Source organism: Salvelinus sp. IW2-2015, linkage group LG30 (assembly GCF_002910315.2).
Source record: "Salvelinus sp. IW2-2015 linkage group LG30, ASM291031v2, whole genome shotgun sequence".
NCBI lineage: Eukaryota > Metazoa > Chordata > Actinopteri > Salmoniformes > Salmonidae > Salvelinus > Salvelinus sp. IW2-2015.
This window is the reverse complement of record NC_036869.1, coordinates 14,022,043-14,039,450: the sequence shown is the minus strand read 5'-3', so window position 1 is coordinate 14,039,450 and position 17,408 is coordinate 14,022,043. Positions and strand designations below refer to the sequence as shown.

At 43.8% G+C, this 17,408-nt stretch overlaps 1 protein-coding gene across 2 annotated transcripts in view; it reads right to left on the bottom strand.

The window, feature by feature from the left end:
• Positions 1-5,342, bottom strand: part of LOC111954996 (transcriptional repressor p66-beta-like) — a 46,215-nt gene extending 40,873 nt beyond the window's left edge. Inside the window, exon 1 of one of the 2 annotated variants that reach the window (XM_023974998.2) lies at positions 5,092-5,342. The gene's annotated coding sequence lies outside the window, so the exon portion shown is untranslated. The remainder of the gene's footprint in view (positions 1-5,091) is intronic. The other variant, XM_023974997.2, reaches the window with a different exon arrangement.
• Between the last annotated feature and the right edge of the window lie 12,066 nt (positions 5,343-17,408).

Genomic DNA, 17,408 nt, shown 5'->3' with positions numbered 1-17,408 from the left:
TAAGCGTCGCAGGGAGCCATTCATCTGGGCTGATTGTTTCTGCACAGGGTTTAATCAGCCTCACGTGAAGCCCACTGAACAACACAGCAACCCCCATTCAGGTGTTAACAAGGCCGTGACGCCAAACATACACATTTAACATGCAAAACCAAGCATTCTTGAGACCCATTCGCAAACCAATTACATCCCATGCTGCTATTGAATTAAATTGATACTCTTCTTCCGAGAGTTTGCTGGCTAAGGCCCCGTTAAAAGGGGCATTCCAAGGTGAGTAGTAAAGGTACCTTTTTCTATGACTGACAACAAATAGGCCAATGCAATACCTGTGTAATATCTGTGGGAAAGTCTAGCCAATTACTTTCGCATCTCACTTCCAGATTCAAACAATGGTTTTCAGTAAACCAATGGCTATGTATAGCCTGCAGCTGTTGGGGATTTCATATAACCTACACATTTTTGGTTCAGGACTTACACTGAACAGAAAACACATTAACAAGCAAGGGTATCCCACAATGCACGCCTCGGCACTCCTCTTTGGGAATGCCCTGGCTCTCACTAAAACTGACGTCTTTTTCATTGATACTCACCAACTTGAACCGGGACTGGTTTCAATTATAATTATTTCAAGGAACAGAATAGGTTAAACCATAAACTATATATGCAAATAAGGGGACATCACTGGCTGTGCTGACCTTTCATGACCTGTGGACAGCGAGAAAAAGGCTAAAACCAACACGGCATTACAGTGATCTTCTCAATACTAAGTTACCGTACAGGTTGCAATGTGCACAATCGCATTGTGAATCAACTGCAATATTGTTTGAAAAACATTGTTACTGGACATGTCAGAAAGATATTAGAAGCCTGTGAGGACACATTTTTCTGCACTCTCCTTTCGTTTTACACACGTTGCTATGCGAGATGGATCCCTTGTTTATCACTACACTTCACATACATTCATTAACATCACACATATCAATCAATAAGCTACTGACGACAAGGCTTCTACCCCTCAAAGGATTTTCACTTGGGCGGATTCTTAAATAAACTTCATTTTCCTGATTAAGATGTAATTATACAGATTTCTCTCCCCTCAAACAGAGAGCGTTTATATCTTAATTTCAAATAAGTATGGACACCTAAATGAGCATAGACTTTAAATGGGGTCCCTCTTCTAAGGATCCCTCTTCCACGACTGAAAACACAAGGAAGGCCTTTCATTGGACACAGCAGCTTTCAGAAGATATCACAGGCACACTGGGTATGACAATCCTTTTGCACTGCACTGCAAATGTATTTGAGCTTAAATAACATAGGTCTACTTGAATGCTGGACAATAACATAGCAAAGCTAGTGGTACCAAAGCTGACTGACTCAACTGCAAATTTGAGACTCCTTTAAATAAAAAATTAAGGCTACCGTCCTAATTTACCCTACCCCCTCATAAAATCATCTCTGATATAAACTTAAGTGGAAAAGCCGCCGGACCATAGCTTCTCCAGACCAATAAGTGGCACACTCTGTTGATATTTTGCAGAGAGCTTCCTGTACACTGTCGTAGGAAAGTCTGAGGTAATGGTGTTGTCATGACTCTGCTTTTGTATAGAATCAAATCACATTTTATGTCTCCTGCGCTGAATACAACAGGTAGACCTTAACGTGAAATGCTTACTTACAAGCCCTAATCCAACAATGCAGATACTTTAAAAAACGAAGAAAATATTTGCTGAAAAAATTATTAAATAAACTAAAAATAAGTAAAATAACAATAAAATAACTAACGAGGTTATATACAATGGGGTACTGGTACCAAGTCAATGTGCAGGGGTACAGGAACCAACAGCTGGTGAATAGCTGGTGTCAAGGCACACAGGCTTTATCTGTGAGAGTTCCAGTCTCCTGCCAAACCCAGGGCCATTGAGTCAATCTGGACATGCCAACTCAGTGGTAGGGTCATCATACACACACCAAAAGCGAGGGTCTCTTGAAACAAGCACTGAGTGTCTGAATCAATGGGTGAGTGCAATCAACATTGTACTTTTCCCCACACCACGTGAGAAAAATACCTTCCCTATAAAAGGTCATGAGATCAATATTAGGATAGTCAATATTCGAGGGACCACCACAACATGCTCCTTTCATCAGGCGTCGTTGTGGCTGGATCCTAAGTACATCAGTGGAGGGCACCTGGTCTATTGTTACCCAACCGCAGGTGCACTGGTCGCTTATTTAGAGCCTGTCACTTTGTTGTGTTTGAACAAAGGGGGTGTTTAAAGGGCAGCCTGCCTATTTTCTAACCTTTTTCCTTTTGACCAAGGTCAATGATCCTGAAGCAGAGCCAAGGCCACTTACATTGAGTTCTGTTGTGATCTTTCCCTCCAAAAATGATAAAGCCTACGTAAACTGTCCAGTTTGTCTGATATAGGCCTAAAATCTTCTTATAAGCCATGTTTGTTTGGAACAGATTTGTCCCCAGGAGAGGAAGCAGTTGCTTATCCTTAAATGAGATGCAGAGGCTGATAGTTTTAACGGATTATAAAAATGGCATCTGTAAGTTCTATTGAGCCAAGGGACTGGCTTAGCCATGATTTGTGATAGATCTGAAATACTGCATTCATGATACACATCTACAGAAACCAAACAGTGTAACGTTTATCAAGGCTAATGCTCGACCTTTCTTTGTGGAACTGAATCTGTACGATGGGAATTTGTCAGCATTGAATCTTGGCACAACGTCGCATCGAAAATGCAGGAGGACGAGTGACGGAGGCCTGATGGGCATTGCTACACCAGGCAGTCAGTTGCGATAAGGCACCGTGGAAATTAAAAAAAGTGTGCACACTGAAATCCCTTCATGGGCAGCTCCAGTCTGCTGGAGCACATCAATTGTGTTAAAGAACTGCAAATAAATCAAATAAATAAATAACATTGTATGTCACATACTACCTGAACTGAGTACACCCTCCTTGATTATGAACTATCGATGCTCTATATCAGGGACAGCATTCACAAATATGCTAAAGCCACCCCAAAAAATGATAAGACATTTGTAATAGATTCCTCTTCTACCCCATGCAGTTGAGTGTGATCAGGGCCATAGGTCTCGCCATACAAATACAGTGTGGGAAGGAGCAGATGGATGGTAGAGTGATACACATTGGAGGACATGGCCATGGCTGTTCCATCATTGACAAAGCAGTGCCGTAACCGTTCATTCATACTGCTAGACAGTGTTCAACACCAGGGACTACCATTCATAGACTGCAGACTTTTATTCATAGAGAAAGGGAGAGAGAAAGGGAGAGAGAAATGAGCACTGGATTTTCCAGGGCTCAGAAAGTACAGTACTTCTATATTTTTGTCTGGTAGAATTGAGTGTCTGGTGGGTGGCAAAGCACAGGTGAAATACATCTCAAAAATGTAGTGTAGGCTTATAAAGACAAAGGGAAAAGTAAATAAACAAATAAAATCTTCAGACAACAAGACCCACGATGAAGGATCCATGTTTGGAAGTGTTAATCCTTCATTCCTGAATATCTTGGATTGGTAAAGATACAGTTGGTTATGCATCTCTTATTTCCATATATGATTGAAAGAAAATACTTCCTCTTGGCTGAAGTTTTAACTCAAAAATAACTTGACATTGCACCTGAATACCCCTGTGTAATTCTAAAGTTGAGACCCCAAAATAGAGCAGACATAGGGTATATTTGAAACTTTTAGGAATGGGCCCTCCTGCGTTCAGAATGGGCCCACCTGTGTTCCAAATAACAGCAGTCTTCATCAATTCCGCTGAGACTTTTCCTTACATTGTTCCGTAAACTGAAGCCTATAATTAGACCTATATAGACACTTAGAGCTCCCGCAGTCAGATTAATTCTTACAAAGTAATTCAATGAGGGATGAGTAGAATAATTGAAATGTAATTCAATCTGTTAACCATCGATAGGCTAATATAATGATGGTTTAGGACTATTCTCATTGGGAACAAATGTATTTTGCAATTTAGTCTCTTCCAACAGCTGCCTGGCAAGAGAGTCTACATATGAACCCCGAAATGTTGCCAAAGCCGCATGAGTATCAGACAGTTCGGCTTGTCCCGGTTCAGTAGCCTTGGCTCTACCCAAACCACCTATATAAATAAATTAGGCGCTCTCTCACTATTGACTTTTCTGCTGCACCGAGAATAATAGCCAGCACATATTAGCTAATTTGCGTTTCTTTCCTAACGTCATCTAGGCATCTACTGCCGTTTATCAGTGGCTGCCCGTTGGTTACAATCAATACATACATTCGCGTGAATTAAATTTCAAGTCTTACATGTCAAACGTCAGGCAGCCATTTGCGTGCATATGGAACCAGTTGAGAGCACGTCCTCACTTACATACATGGCTGATGCATTTTCGGATTTTTTCCCCTAATTGTACAGCCATCAACTACAATGCACACTAGCTTTGGCTACTCGCTGCGCTCTCCACACAGCTCTGTGAAACTACCGCTTGGTCTTGTGTCTACAAGTACCACTACATTGGTCGTACACACGGATAATCTTAATACAAGGGGTTTTAAAGCGAAAAATGTGGTATATTTAGAGGATTTCACCGTGTGCACATGTACTGCTTGTGTAGCCTGCCGGGCGCACACAGCGCATTCTCCGCCAATATGACTTAACCCCTAGAGACGCGAGATGAAACAATGAAACGGATTTTAGACATTCACTACAATGTTGCTATTACCCGCATCTTTGATATTTCTCTAAAAATGTTCGTTTCTTTAACATGCGTTCTTTATGACAATGCGCGACATGTATAAAAAATGCCTATCAAATTATCCCAGACCTTGATTAGTCACTTTGAACCGTTGGTTGTTGATGGCTTGCAAATAAACTTGCATCAATATACGAACCATGCTATGGTATTGTTTGTCTTTGCGCCACATTTACCCCCGAGTCACCCCCCATAACGTTGGATGAGATTATTACTACCCCAAGTAGAGTTCACTCTACCATCCGTAAGAATCCAAATCCTGCCGCCGCAATTTCAAAAATGATATTCCATTTTAGCTAGGCCTCATCCATATCCTCGGACTCACCTGACTCGCCTTTACCCCTCAGGTTCCACAAGCTCAGGGTTCTCTTTCCGATCCTGAAGCGCTGCAGTAGCTCCTCACGACCAGGCACCGGCAGGCAACACAAAAGCTCTGATTGGGCCTCAACGAGCGCTCATCCCCTTGGTCTCAGCCCAGACAGACGGGTTATTGGTCGGCGGCTGTGTCGGAGGCGCGCCCCTATTATTATAAGGTGTGTGTTTTTGTCTATGTCTAGAGGGGAGGGGACAAAAAGCACTGAAATGATGGGAACTAAATGGCTTGTTATGGGCGCCGTGTCCGCAGTACAAGGCAAGCGTACTACATTGACAGATAAAGAGTGGACAACCGTATTAAGCCCCTCTTCATTCAGCGATGGCCATCGACTGGATCTCCGAGGAACAATGCCCTTTCTACGACTCATCTTGAACCTAGTATTTTCGTAACTTGTAGAATCGCTTTTCTACCAAGAAGAACACCCGATCAAACGCTTGATAGTCTGTCTATATGGCAGTAAATCATATGCGTAAAAGCGTAAATAAAATAAATCAATTTGGTGTTATATAATTGATATTTTTCAAATTGTAACTTGTTTAACACAATTTAGGAATTGTCAAAATAATATATAGTGTATATACAAGGCCTGCGTATAATGCATATTCAAAGACAAGATCATGTCACATCTGTATCCTATCCTTTAGGCTACAATAGAAATGAGATCGATTATTGTGATAGCGAATGGATGAACGATGACACGATCAATAATGTATAGCCTCTCTGCGTTGAGGCACGAACAATAAGATGCCTGACCTACTTAACAAACTATAGCCTAATCGAAAGTAAATGTTTCAATATGCATATTTTGAACAAAAATAGGATCGTTAAAGCATGGATTTGGCTCGGAGTATTGATGAACTCCACTTTAGGCCGTGCGTAAAAGGCAAGAAATATTGTTCTCTACAAAAAAAAGTGAGTGTATATTACTGGAAACTTTCGAAGTTTACCAGTAAACTACCAGAATTTTGGTATCTTTCAAGGATTTTATGTACTTCAGATTATTACAGGTGTCTGTAATTATCTCGGGCCCTCTCTCTGGTCATATCACATATATGAAATAAATAAATAAAATGCTAATTGAAAATGATCAATGACAAAGCTGTTAAATATTATCCTAAATATAAACCATACATTTTGCAAATACCATTGATGCTTAATATGAGGCTTTCAGCATTAGATATCCTTTATATTTTTTACACACTTTAATTTATTTTACTATGTAAATATGTGTTTGTTGTCAATGTTTTGGAGTCAAAATAATGGCAGTTGTGAAAAAGCCAATAGTTGGACAACTTGCAGAGGTAATTTAAAATAGTGCCGCTCTTGAAACTCATGGACACATAAACATGAGTGCTATATGGAATACGTTTTATAAAAGTTATTCAAGTATAAATTACCAATGTTACGATAGATTTCCATAGATTTTCTGTTAATTACCAAAATCACTGAAGATTCCGGTAACTTTGGTATATTACCGGTAGCTTTGCAACCCTATGCAGGGTTGCAGAGCCGCAGTTTACGCTATATTAATTGCGATTGTGTTGATATTCACTGTTAAAATCATGACAATGTTTGCAACAGCGATAACTGAGCCCTCTAGCGGCATGCAAAGAAACCCTCGCTTGGCACTTGGCCAACACATGTAACCATACAGTCAATATACTACATGTATTGTACAGTCCTATCAGGCGATTATATAAAATCACAAAGGCTATATGCTACTCATGTAAACCCCCAGTGATGTAATCTTGAGGTTTTACCATCTGTAAATAATGGGTTTGACATCAGTATTTTGTTATTTATTTACCATAAATGTTATATTACACTATATAGAATTAATTATTCACGATTAAATATTAAACTGGGTCACGTTAGTCTTATAACCTGAGCTGGCTTAGCCATGTCCTGTAAAATATAATTTCATATTATCAATCAGCATTGCGCAAGGCCAAAGGGTCACACATCTTCAAGTCATTTGTTTGGTCAAAGTCATTAACCATGAAGAGTAGCCAAGGAAACCTGGTTAGGGAGCTTTGTTCACTAATTGACATTAATCAATGGGATGAGGTAATGCCTCAAAACCAAGCTGACTCTTGCTCAGGGTTCTTCAGTCTCTATGTATTGTATAGTGAAAATAGAAGCTTCATCACTCTTTATGGACACAATATGACTGCAGTCACCTTTTCATTTTTAGAGTGTGTGTGTCTGTGTGCATCTATTTAACCCCTGCTAAATATGAGAAATACATCTGCCAAACATCTGAGAGTTTTTTCTTGCTGTATCTGTTGTCGACTACTTCTCTCTTTTTGGACTCTCTCATCATTTAAACATATTTTTATTTTTATTTAACCAGGTAAGTCAGTTAAGAACAAATTCTTATTTACAATGACGGCCTAGGAACAGTGGGTTAACTGCCTTGTTCAGGGGCAGAATGACAGATTTGTACCTTGTCAGCTCGGGGATTCGATCCACCAACCTTTCGGTTACTGGCCCAACGTTCTAACCACTAGGCTACCTGCTGCCCGGCACCAAAGAATTATGAAACATAAAATTAAGATTACAGGGAAAATCTTCACAGAATATTAACACATCCTCTATCTGCAGTGTGTCAGGGTCAAGTGAACCTTAATAGTGGTCAGTTCCTGGTTATGTCCCCTACTCTAAATAGAGACACTACGCTTTCCTTATTTTTATTATCCAAATCATATTAAGTAAAATAAAAATGTATTTGTCACATGTGCCGAATACTGCAGGTGTTGTATTCTTGGCCATGTACTATTATAATCTCCACCCGGCACAGCCAGAAGAGGACTGGTCACCCCTCAGAGCCTGGTTCCTCTCTAGGTTTTTTCCTATGTTCCTGCCTTTATAGGGAGTTTTTACTAGCCACCGTGCTTCTACATCTGCATTGTGTGCTGTTTGGGGTTTTAGGCTGGGTTTCTGTAAAGCACTTTGTGACATCTGCTGATATAAAAAGGGCTTTATAAATACATTTGATTGATTGATTGAGGTCTAGACCTTACTGTGAAATGCTTACTTATGAGCCCTTCTTGAACAATACTGAGTTTTTAAACACTAAGAAAATGTGCTAAATAAACAAAAGGAAAAATAGTAACACAATAAAATAACAATAACAAGGCTATATACAAGGGGTTGTCACCCCCTGACTGTAGAGAGCTTTTTATGTCTTTATTTTGGTTTGGTCAGGGTGTGATTTGGGTGGGCATTCTATGTTCATTTTCTATGTTTGTATTTCTTTGTGTTTGGCCGGGTGTGGTTCTCAATCAGAGGCAGCTGTCTATCGTTGTCTCTGATTGGGAACTATACTTAGGTAGCTTTTCCCCACCGATCCTTTGTGGGTAGTTATTTTCTGTTTTGTGTTTCTGCACCTGACAGGACTGTTTCGGTTTTCATTCATTCTCTTTGTTATTTTTGTTATTAGTGTTCAGTTGTAATAAAAAGCATGAACACTTACCACGCTGCGCTTTGGTCCACACCTTCTTCAACAGACGACCGTTACAGAACTACCCACCACAAGCGGACCAAGCAGCGTGGTATGGAGGAGCAGAGGGTTCAGGACTCCTGGACATGGGAGGAGATATTGGACGGACAGGGACCCTGGAGACAGGCTGGGGAATATCGCCGCCCGAAAGAAGAACTGGAGGCAGCTAAAGCTGAGAGGCGGCGATATGAGGCAAGGCAGCGCAGCAGGCACGAGAGGCAGCCACAAAAATGTTTTGGGGGGGAACACGGGGAGATTGGCGGAGTCAGGCGATAGACCTGAGCCAACTCCCCGTGCTTACCGGAAACAGCACGGTACTGGTCAGGCACCGTGTTATGCGGTAAAGCGCACGGTGTCTCCAGTGCGCGCTCATAGCCCGGAGCGCTATATGCCAGCCCCCCGCAAGTGCCATGCGAGAGTGGGCATCCAGCCAGGGCGGATTGTGCCAGCTCAGCGCGCTTGGTCTCCGGTGCGCCGTTTCGGCCCAGGGTATCCTGCGCCGGTTCTGCGTACTGTGTCTCCGGGACGGTTTAGTTCGTCCTATGCCTGTGCTCCGCCCGTGCCGGGCTAAAGTGGGCATTGAGTCAAATGGAGAGGTGCAAGTGGTAAGCACCAGATCTCCAGTGCTCCCCCACAGCCCGGTTCGACCTGTGCCTGCACTCTGGAGGGGCCGGGATAAAGTGGGCATTCAGCCTGGAGGGGTGGTGCCAAGGCTGCGCACCAGGGCTCCAGTGCTCCCCCACAGCCCGGTTCATACGGTGCCTCCTCTACACACCAGGCCTCCTGTAGGTCTCCCCAGCCTGGTTGGCCCCGTGGCAGCCCCATTCACCAGGCTGTCTCTGCGTCTCCTCCCTCGAGAGTCTTCCTCCAGTCCGGACCCTCCAGCGACGCCCTCCAGTCCGGACCCTCCAGCGACGCCCTCCAGTCCGGACCCTCCAGCGACGCCCTTCAGTCCAGAGCCTCCAGTGTCGCCTTCCAGTCCGGAGCCTCCAGCGACGCCCTCCAGTCCGGAGCTCCCAACAGAGGTACCCAGTCCTGGGGCCCCCTACGAGGGCGCCCAGTCCGGGGCCCGCTACGAGGGTCCCCGCTTTAGAGGCGCCACCCAAGTGGGCCAAGCCAGAGGTGGAGCGGGGTCTACGTCCCGCACCAGAGCCGCCACCGCGGAGAAATGCCCACCCAGACCCTCCCCTATAGGTTCAGGTTTTGCGGCCGGAGTCCGCACCTTTGGGGGGGGGGGTACTGTCACGCCCAGACTGTAGAGAGCTTTTTATGTCTCTATTTTGGTTTGGTCAGGGTGTGATTTGGGTGGGCATTCTGTGTTCATTTTCTATGTTTTGTATTTCTTTGTGTTTGGCCGGGTGTGGTTTTCAATCAGAGGCAGCTGTCCATCGTTGTCTCTGATTGAGAACCATACTTAGGTAGCTTTTCCCCACCGATGCTTTGTGGGTAGTTATTTTCTGTTTTGTGTTTCTGCACTTGACAGGACTGTTTCGGTTTTCGTTCATTCTCTTTGTTATTTTTGTTATTAGTGTTCAGTTGTAATAAAAAGCATGAACACTTACCATGCTGCGCTTTGGTCCACACCTTCTTCAACAGACGACCTTTACAGAGGTACCGGTACCGAGTCAATGTGCAGGGGTACGCGTTAGTCCCTAGCCACCAGGTCATCTCACTAACTGCTGTACTGTATTGTATTTTTGAAACACATTCGGTGCCTTTCCCAGAAGTGACCTACCACTGCTGCCCAAAAATACCCCACAAAGACAGGAAGTCAAGCCATTCTCGTGAGCCTGCTTTGTGTTCTAGAGTGGTAATTTCCCTCCACGACTACTTAATTAAAGTTTGTATTATACATGAGGCAGTGGGTTGTGCAATGGTATGTACAGTTGAAGTCGGAAGTTTACATACACCTTAGCCAAATACATTTACACTTAGTTTTTCACAATTGCTGATATTTAATCCTAGTAAAAAATGTCCTGTCTTTGGTCAGTTAGGATCACCACTTTATTTTAAGAATGTGAAATGTCAGAAAAATAGTAGAGAGAATAATTTATTTCATCTTTTATTTCTTTCATCACATTCCCAGTGGGTCAGAAGTTTACATACTGTCACGATCGTTAATGGAAGGATTAGACCAAGGTGCAGCGTGGTAGGCGTACATCTTTATTTTATTAAATGACACCGAAAAACCAACAAAATACAAAATGACCGTAACGCTACATGCAGTGCAGAAAGCAACTACACACAAAGAAGATCCCACAAACTAAAGGTGGAAAAAAGGCTGCCTAAGTATGATCCCCAATCAGATACAACGATAGACAGCTGCCGCTGATTGGGAACCATACCCGGCCAACAAAGAAATAGAAAAACTAGAATGCCAACCCAAATCACACCCTGACCTAACCAAATAGAGAAATAAGGTCAGGGGGTCAGGGCGTGACATATACGCTCAATTTGTATTTGGTAGCATTGCCTTTAAATTGTTTAACTTGGGTCAAACATTACGGGTAGCCTTCCACAAGCTTCCCACAATAAGTTGGGTGAATTTTGGCCAATCCTCCTGACGAGGTGGTGTAACTGAGTCAGGTTTCTAGCTCCTTGCTTGCACGCGCTTTTTCAGTTCTGCCACAAATTTTTCTATAGGATTGAGGTCAGGGTTTGTGATGGCCACTCAATACCTTGACTTTGTTGTCCTTAAGCCATTTTGCCACAACTTTGGAAGTATGCTTGGGGTCAATTTCCTTATAGAAGACCATTTGTGAACGCTTTAACTTCCTGACTGATTGTTGAAATGTTGCTTCAATATATCCACATCATTTTCTTTCCTCATGATGCCATCTATTTTGTGAAGTGGACAGTCCCTCCTGCAGCAAAAGCCCACAACATGATGCTGCCACCCCCATGCTTCATGGTTGGGATGGTGGTCTTCGGCTTGCAGCATCCCCCCTTTCTTCCAACATAAAACAATGTCTTATTGTCACGGCCGTCAAAAGGAGGAGACCAAGGGCGCAGCGTGGTGTGCGTACATTCTTCTTTATTATAAGAATGAACACTGAACAAAAATAACAAAATAACAAAACGAACGGTGAAGCTATACAAATGAGTGCTGACAGGCAACTACACATAGACAAGAACCACAAACACCAAGGGAAAATGGCTACCTAAATATGATCCCAATCAGAGACAATGATAAACAGCTGGCTCTGATTTGGAAACATATCAGGCCACCATGACATATAAATCACCTAGACCTACAACAACCCTTGACATACAAAAACCCTAGACAATACAAAAATGAACGTACCCACCCTAGTCACACCTGACCTAACCAAAATATAAAGAAAACAGAGATATCTCAGGTCAGGGCATGACAATTATGGCCAAACGGTTCTATTTTTGTTTCATCAGACCAAATCAAATCAAATCAAATCAAATCAAATCAAATTTATTAGTCCATACATACATATGGTTAGCAGATGTTAATGCGAGTGTACGAAATGCTTGTGCTTCTAGTTCCGACAATGCAGTAATAACCACAGTAATCTAACCTAACAATCCACGCTACTACCTTCAACAACCACACAAGTGTGAAGGGATAAAGAATATGTACATAAAGATATATGGATGAGTGGTGGTACAGAACGGCATGGCAGATGCAGTAGATGGTATAGAGTACGGTATATACCATATGAGATGAGTACTGTAGGGTATGTAACATAAAGTGGCATAGTTTAAAGTGGCTAGTGGTACATGTATTGCATAAAGATGGCAAGATGCAGTAGATGATATAGAGTACAGTAATATACATATGAGATGGGTAATGTAGGGTATGTAAACATTGTATTAAGTGGCATTGCTTAAAGTGGCTAGTGGTACTTTTTTACATAATTTCTCATCATTCCCATTTTTAAAGTGGCTGGAGTTGAGTCAGTATGTTGGCAGCGGCCGCTAAATGTTAGTGGTGGCTGTTTAACGTCTGATGGCCTTGAGATAGAAGCTGTTTTTCAGTCTCTCGGTCCTGCTTTGATGCACCTGTACTGACCTCGCCTTCTGGATGATAGCGGGGTGAACAGGCACGTGGCTTGGGTGGTTGTTGTCCTTGATGATCTTTATGGCCTTCCTCTGTGACATCGGGTGGTGTAGGTGTTTGGAGGGCAGGTAGTTTGCCCTGGTGATGCGTTTGCAGACCTCACTACCCTCTGGAGAGCCTTACGGTTGTGGGCGGAGCAGTTCGTACCAGGCGGTGATACACGCCGACATGGATGCTCTCGATTGTGCATCTGTAGAAGTTTGTGAGTGCTTTTTGTCGAAGCCGAATTTTTTCAGCCTCCTGAGGTTGAAGAGGCGCTGCTCTGCTTCTTCACAACGCTGTCTGTGTGGGTGGACCAATTCAGTTTGTCCGTGATGTGTAACACGAGGAACTTAAAACTTTCCACCTTCTCCACTATTGACCCGTCGATGTGGATAGGGGGTGCTCCCTCTGCTGTTTCCTGAAGTCCACAATCATCTCCTTTGTTTTGTTTGACGTTGAGTATGAGGTTTTATTTCTGACACCACACTCCGAGGGCCCCTCACCTCCTCCCTGTAGGCCGTCTCGTCGTTGTTGGTGATCAAGCCTACCACATGTAGTGTCATCCGCAAACTTGATGATCGAGTTGGAGGCGTGCATGGCCACGCAGTCGTGGTGAACAGGGAGTACAGGAGAGGGCTCAGAACGCACCCTTTGGTGGGGCCCCAGTGTTGAGGATCAGCGGGGTGGAGATGTTGTTACCTACCCTCACCACCTGGGGCGGGCCCGTCAGGAAGTCCAGGACCCAGTTGCACAGGGCGGGGTCGAGAACCCAGGGTCTCGAGCTTGATGACGAGTTTGGAGGGTACTATGGTGTTAAATGCTGAGCTGTAATCGATGAACAGCATTCTCACATGGGTATTCCTCTTGTCCAGATGGGTTAGGGCAGTGTGCAGTGTTGGTTGGCATTGCGTCGTCTCGTGGACCTATTGGGTCGGTAAGCAAATTGGAGTGGGTCTAGGGTGTCCGGTAGGGTGGAGGTGATATGGTCCTTGACTAGTCTCTCAAAGCATTCATGATGACGGAAGTGAGTGCTACGGGCGATAGTCGTTTTAGCTCAGTTACCTTAGCTTTCTTGGGAACAGGAAAATGGTGGCCTTCTTGAAGCATGTGGGAACAGCAGACTGGATAAGGATTGATTGAATATGTCCGTAAACACACCAGCCAGTGGTCGCGCATGCTCTGAGGACGCGGCTGGGAAATGCCGTCTGGGCCTGCAGCCTTGCGGGGTTAACACGTTTAAATGTTTACTCCTCACTCGGCTGTAGTGAAGGAGAGCCGCAGGTTTTGGTAGGGGGGCCGTTGTCAGTGGCACTGTGTTGTCCTCAAAGCGGGCAAAAAAGTTGTTTAGCCTGTCTGGGAGCAAGACATTCTGGTCCTCGACGGGGCTGGTTTTCTTTTGTAATCCGTGATTGACTGTAGACCCTGCCACATACCTCTTGTGTCTGAGCTGTTGAATTTCGACTCGATTTTGTCTCTGTACTGAGACTTAGCCTGTTTGATTGCCTTGCGGAGAGAATAGCTACACTGTTTGTATTCGGTCATGCTTTCGGTCACCTTGCCCTGGTTAAAGCAGTGGTTCGCGCTTTCAGTTTCACGCGAATGCTGCCGTCCAATCCACGTTTCTGGTTTGGGAATGTTTTTATCGTTGCTGTGGGTACGACATCGTCAATGCAATTCCTAATGAACTCGCTCACCGAATCAGCATATTCGTTCAATATGTTGTTGGACCGCGATGCGGAACATATTCAATCCGCGTGATCGAAGCAGTCTTGAAGGTGGATTCAAGATTGGTCGGACCAGCGTTGAACAGACCTGAGCGCGGGAGTTGTTGTTGAGTTTCTGTTTGTAGGCGGAATCAACAAAATGGAGTCGTGGTCAGCTTTTCCGAAAGGGGGGCGGGGAGGGCTTGTAAGCGTCGCGGAAATTAGTGTAGCAATGGTCCAGTGTTTTTCCAGCCCTGGTGCACAATCGATATGCTGATAGAATTTAGGGAGTTTTGTTTTTAGATTAGCCTTGTTAAAATCCCCAGCTACGATGAATGCAGCCTCAGGGTGTGTGGTTTCCAGTTTACAAAGAGTCAGATAAAGTTCGTTCGAGGCCACGATGTGTCTGCTTGGGGGGAATGTATACGGCTGTGATTATGATTGACGGAATTCCCTTGGTAGATAATGCGGTCGACATTTGATTGTGAGGAGTTCTAGATCAGGTGAACAGAACGACTTGAGTTCTTGTGTGTTATTATGATGGTCACACCACTTCTCGTTATCATAAGGCATACCCCCCCGCCCCTCTTCTTACCGAAAGATGTTTGTTTTTCGGCGCGATGCATGGAGAACGCAGGGCTGCACCGACTCCGTTAGCGTCCCTTGAGTTAGCCATGTTTCCGTGAAGCAGAGCACGTTGCAATCCCTGATGTCTCTCTGGAATGCTACCCGTGCTCGGATTTCTCAACCTTATTGTCAAAGACTGGACATTGGGCGAGTTATGCTAGGGAGTGGAGCGGATGTGCCGTCTCCGAAGCCTGACCACGAGACCGCCAGTTTTCCCCTTTTTCGGCGTCGCCCCCAGGGTCGCCGGCGTGGGATCTGATCCATTGTATTGTGTGGAAGGCAACTATCAGAGATCCGTTTCGGGAAAGTCATATTCCTGGTAGGAACGATGGTGAGTTGAGTTAATCGTTATATTCAGTTAGTTCCTCCCGACTGTATGTAATGAAACCTAAGATTACCCGGAGGTACCGATGTAAGAAATAACACAGTAAAAAAAAAAATACTGCATATTTTCCAAGGACGCGAAGCGAGGCTGCCATCTCTATCGGCGCCGGAAGTTGTTCAGTTGACCAGTTGACCAGTTGACCAGAGGACATTTCTCCAAAAAAGTACGTCTTTGTCCCCATGTGTAGTTGCAAACTGTAGTCTGTCTTTTTATGACGGTTTTGGAGCAGTGGTTCTTCCTTACTGAGCGGCCTTTCAGGTTATGTCGATTAAGGACTTGTTTTACTGTGGCTATAGTATACTTTGTACCTGTTTCTCCAGCATCTCTCAAGGTCCTTTGCTGTTGTTCTGGGATTGATTTTCACTTTTCGCACCAAGTACGTTCATCTCTAGGAGACAGAACGCGTCTCCTTCCTGAGCGGTATGACGGCTGCGTGGTCCATGGTGTTTACACTTGCGTCTAATTGTTTGTACAGATGAACGTGGTACCTTCAGGCGTTTGGAAATTGCTCCCAAGGATAAACCAGACTTGTGGAGGTCTACAATTTTTTTTCTGAGGTCTTGGCTGATTTCTTTTGATTTTCCCATGATGTCAAGCGAAGAGGCACTGAGTTTGAAGGTAGGCCTTGAAATACATCCACAGGTACACCTCCAATTGACTCAAATTATTTCAATTAGCCTATCAGAAGCTTCTAAAGCGATTACATTATTTTCTGGAATTTTCCAAGCTGTTTAAAGGCACAGTCAACTTAGTGTATGTACACTTCTGACCCACTAGAATTGTGATACAGTCAATTATACGTGAAATAATCTGTCTGTTAACAATTGTTGGCAAAATTACTTGTGTCATCCACAAAGTAGATAACCGACTTGCCAAAACTATAGTTTGTTAACAAGAAATTTGTGGAGTGGTTGAAAAACGAGTTTTAATGACTCCAACCTAAGTGTATGTAAACTTCCAATTTCAACTGTATGTACAACATACCAGTAGGAACGGAATGCGACATAGTCCCCTGCGCCGAATGTCTCCGTTAATATCCATGCAACCGCTGTACTGTCAGAGGACCATGCAGGGCACAAAGCGTGAGAGTCAGAGTGTTCTTCTCCGGGGCCTGCTCTAAATCATTCATGTGAAGGTGCGCACTGCAACTGGACAAGAGATCAACAGAAAACAGATAAGTTATCTGGAGGGTTGCAACACTGCAGTAGTCCACCAACCGCATTATACTGCATATCCTATGATTCATTGTACCTTGCTTTGAGAGAGGATGCTGTGTGACTTATCTCATGCATTATTTAATCTCAGGGCCTTAATGCACATTGCTTAAGCCAACAGTGTCATTTACATATGAATCTTATAACCTCTCCCTTTTGAATATTGCATTTGTCAACTATTGTCCCAACAAATGCTATTTGTAAAGCTCCACATTTCCCTGCAAATCCTTCTTGAAAAACACCAACACTTTACTTCCTCTGTGAAGCTGGACTTATAATTCAGTGGTGATTTCCTACAATGCGGATCATTCACTGGATTTAGGTATTAAATAGATTAGAGATCAATTTCACACATGTCCACTGTGATTCAACACCATGTTCTCTAATGGTTGGCCATTTTGGTGTGAAAAGGAAGAGAGGGGAAGTCTTCCTTTTACATGGCTGCACAGAACTTACACCTTCACAGTCATGTCAGATCAGTGACTCCTCAAATGCAGGGAGGAAGAACGCATATTCAAAGTATTTTCATCAGAGACACTGAGTGACTTCCTGATCCCATATGAAAGGACACATGACCATTGACGCCAAAGCTCTCCATCACATGTGGGGATTACGGGTTATGAAATGGGGGTTCTTGAGTACATGCCAGGAAATTACAGTTAAATGGGTGAGGGACTGCTCAAAACACTGCAGATACGGAGGGAGATACACAGTAGTGTAACCTAGGTCATGTTCATTTGGGGAACATTTTATAAGCGATTGT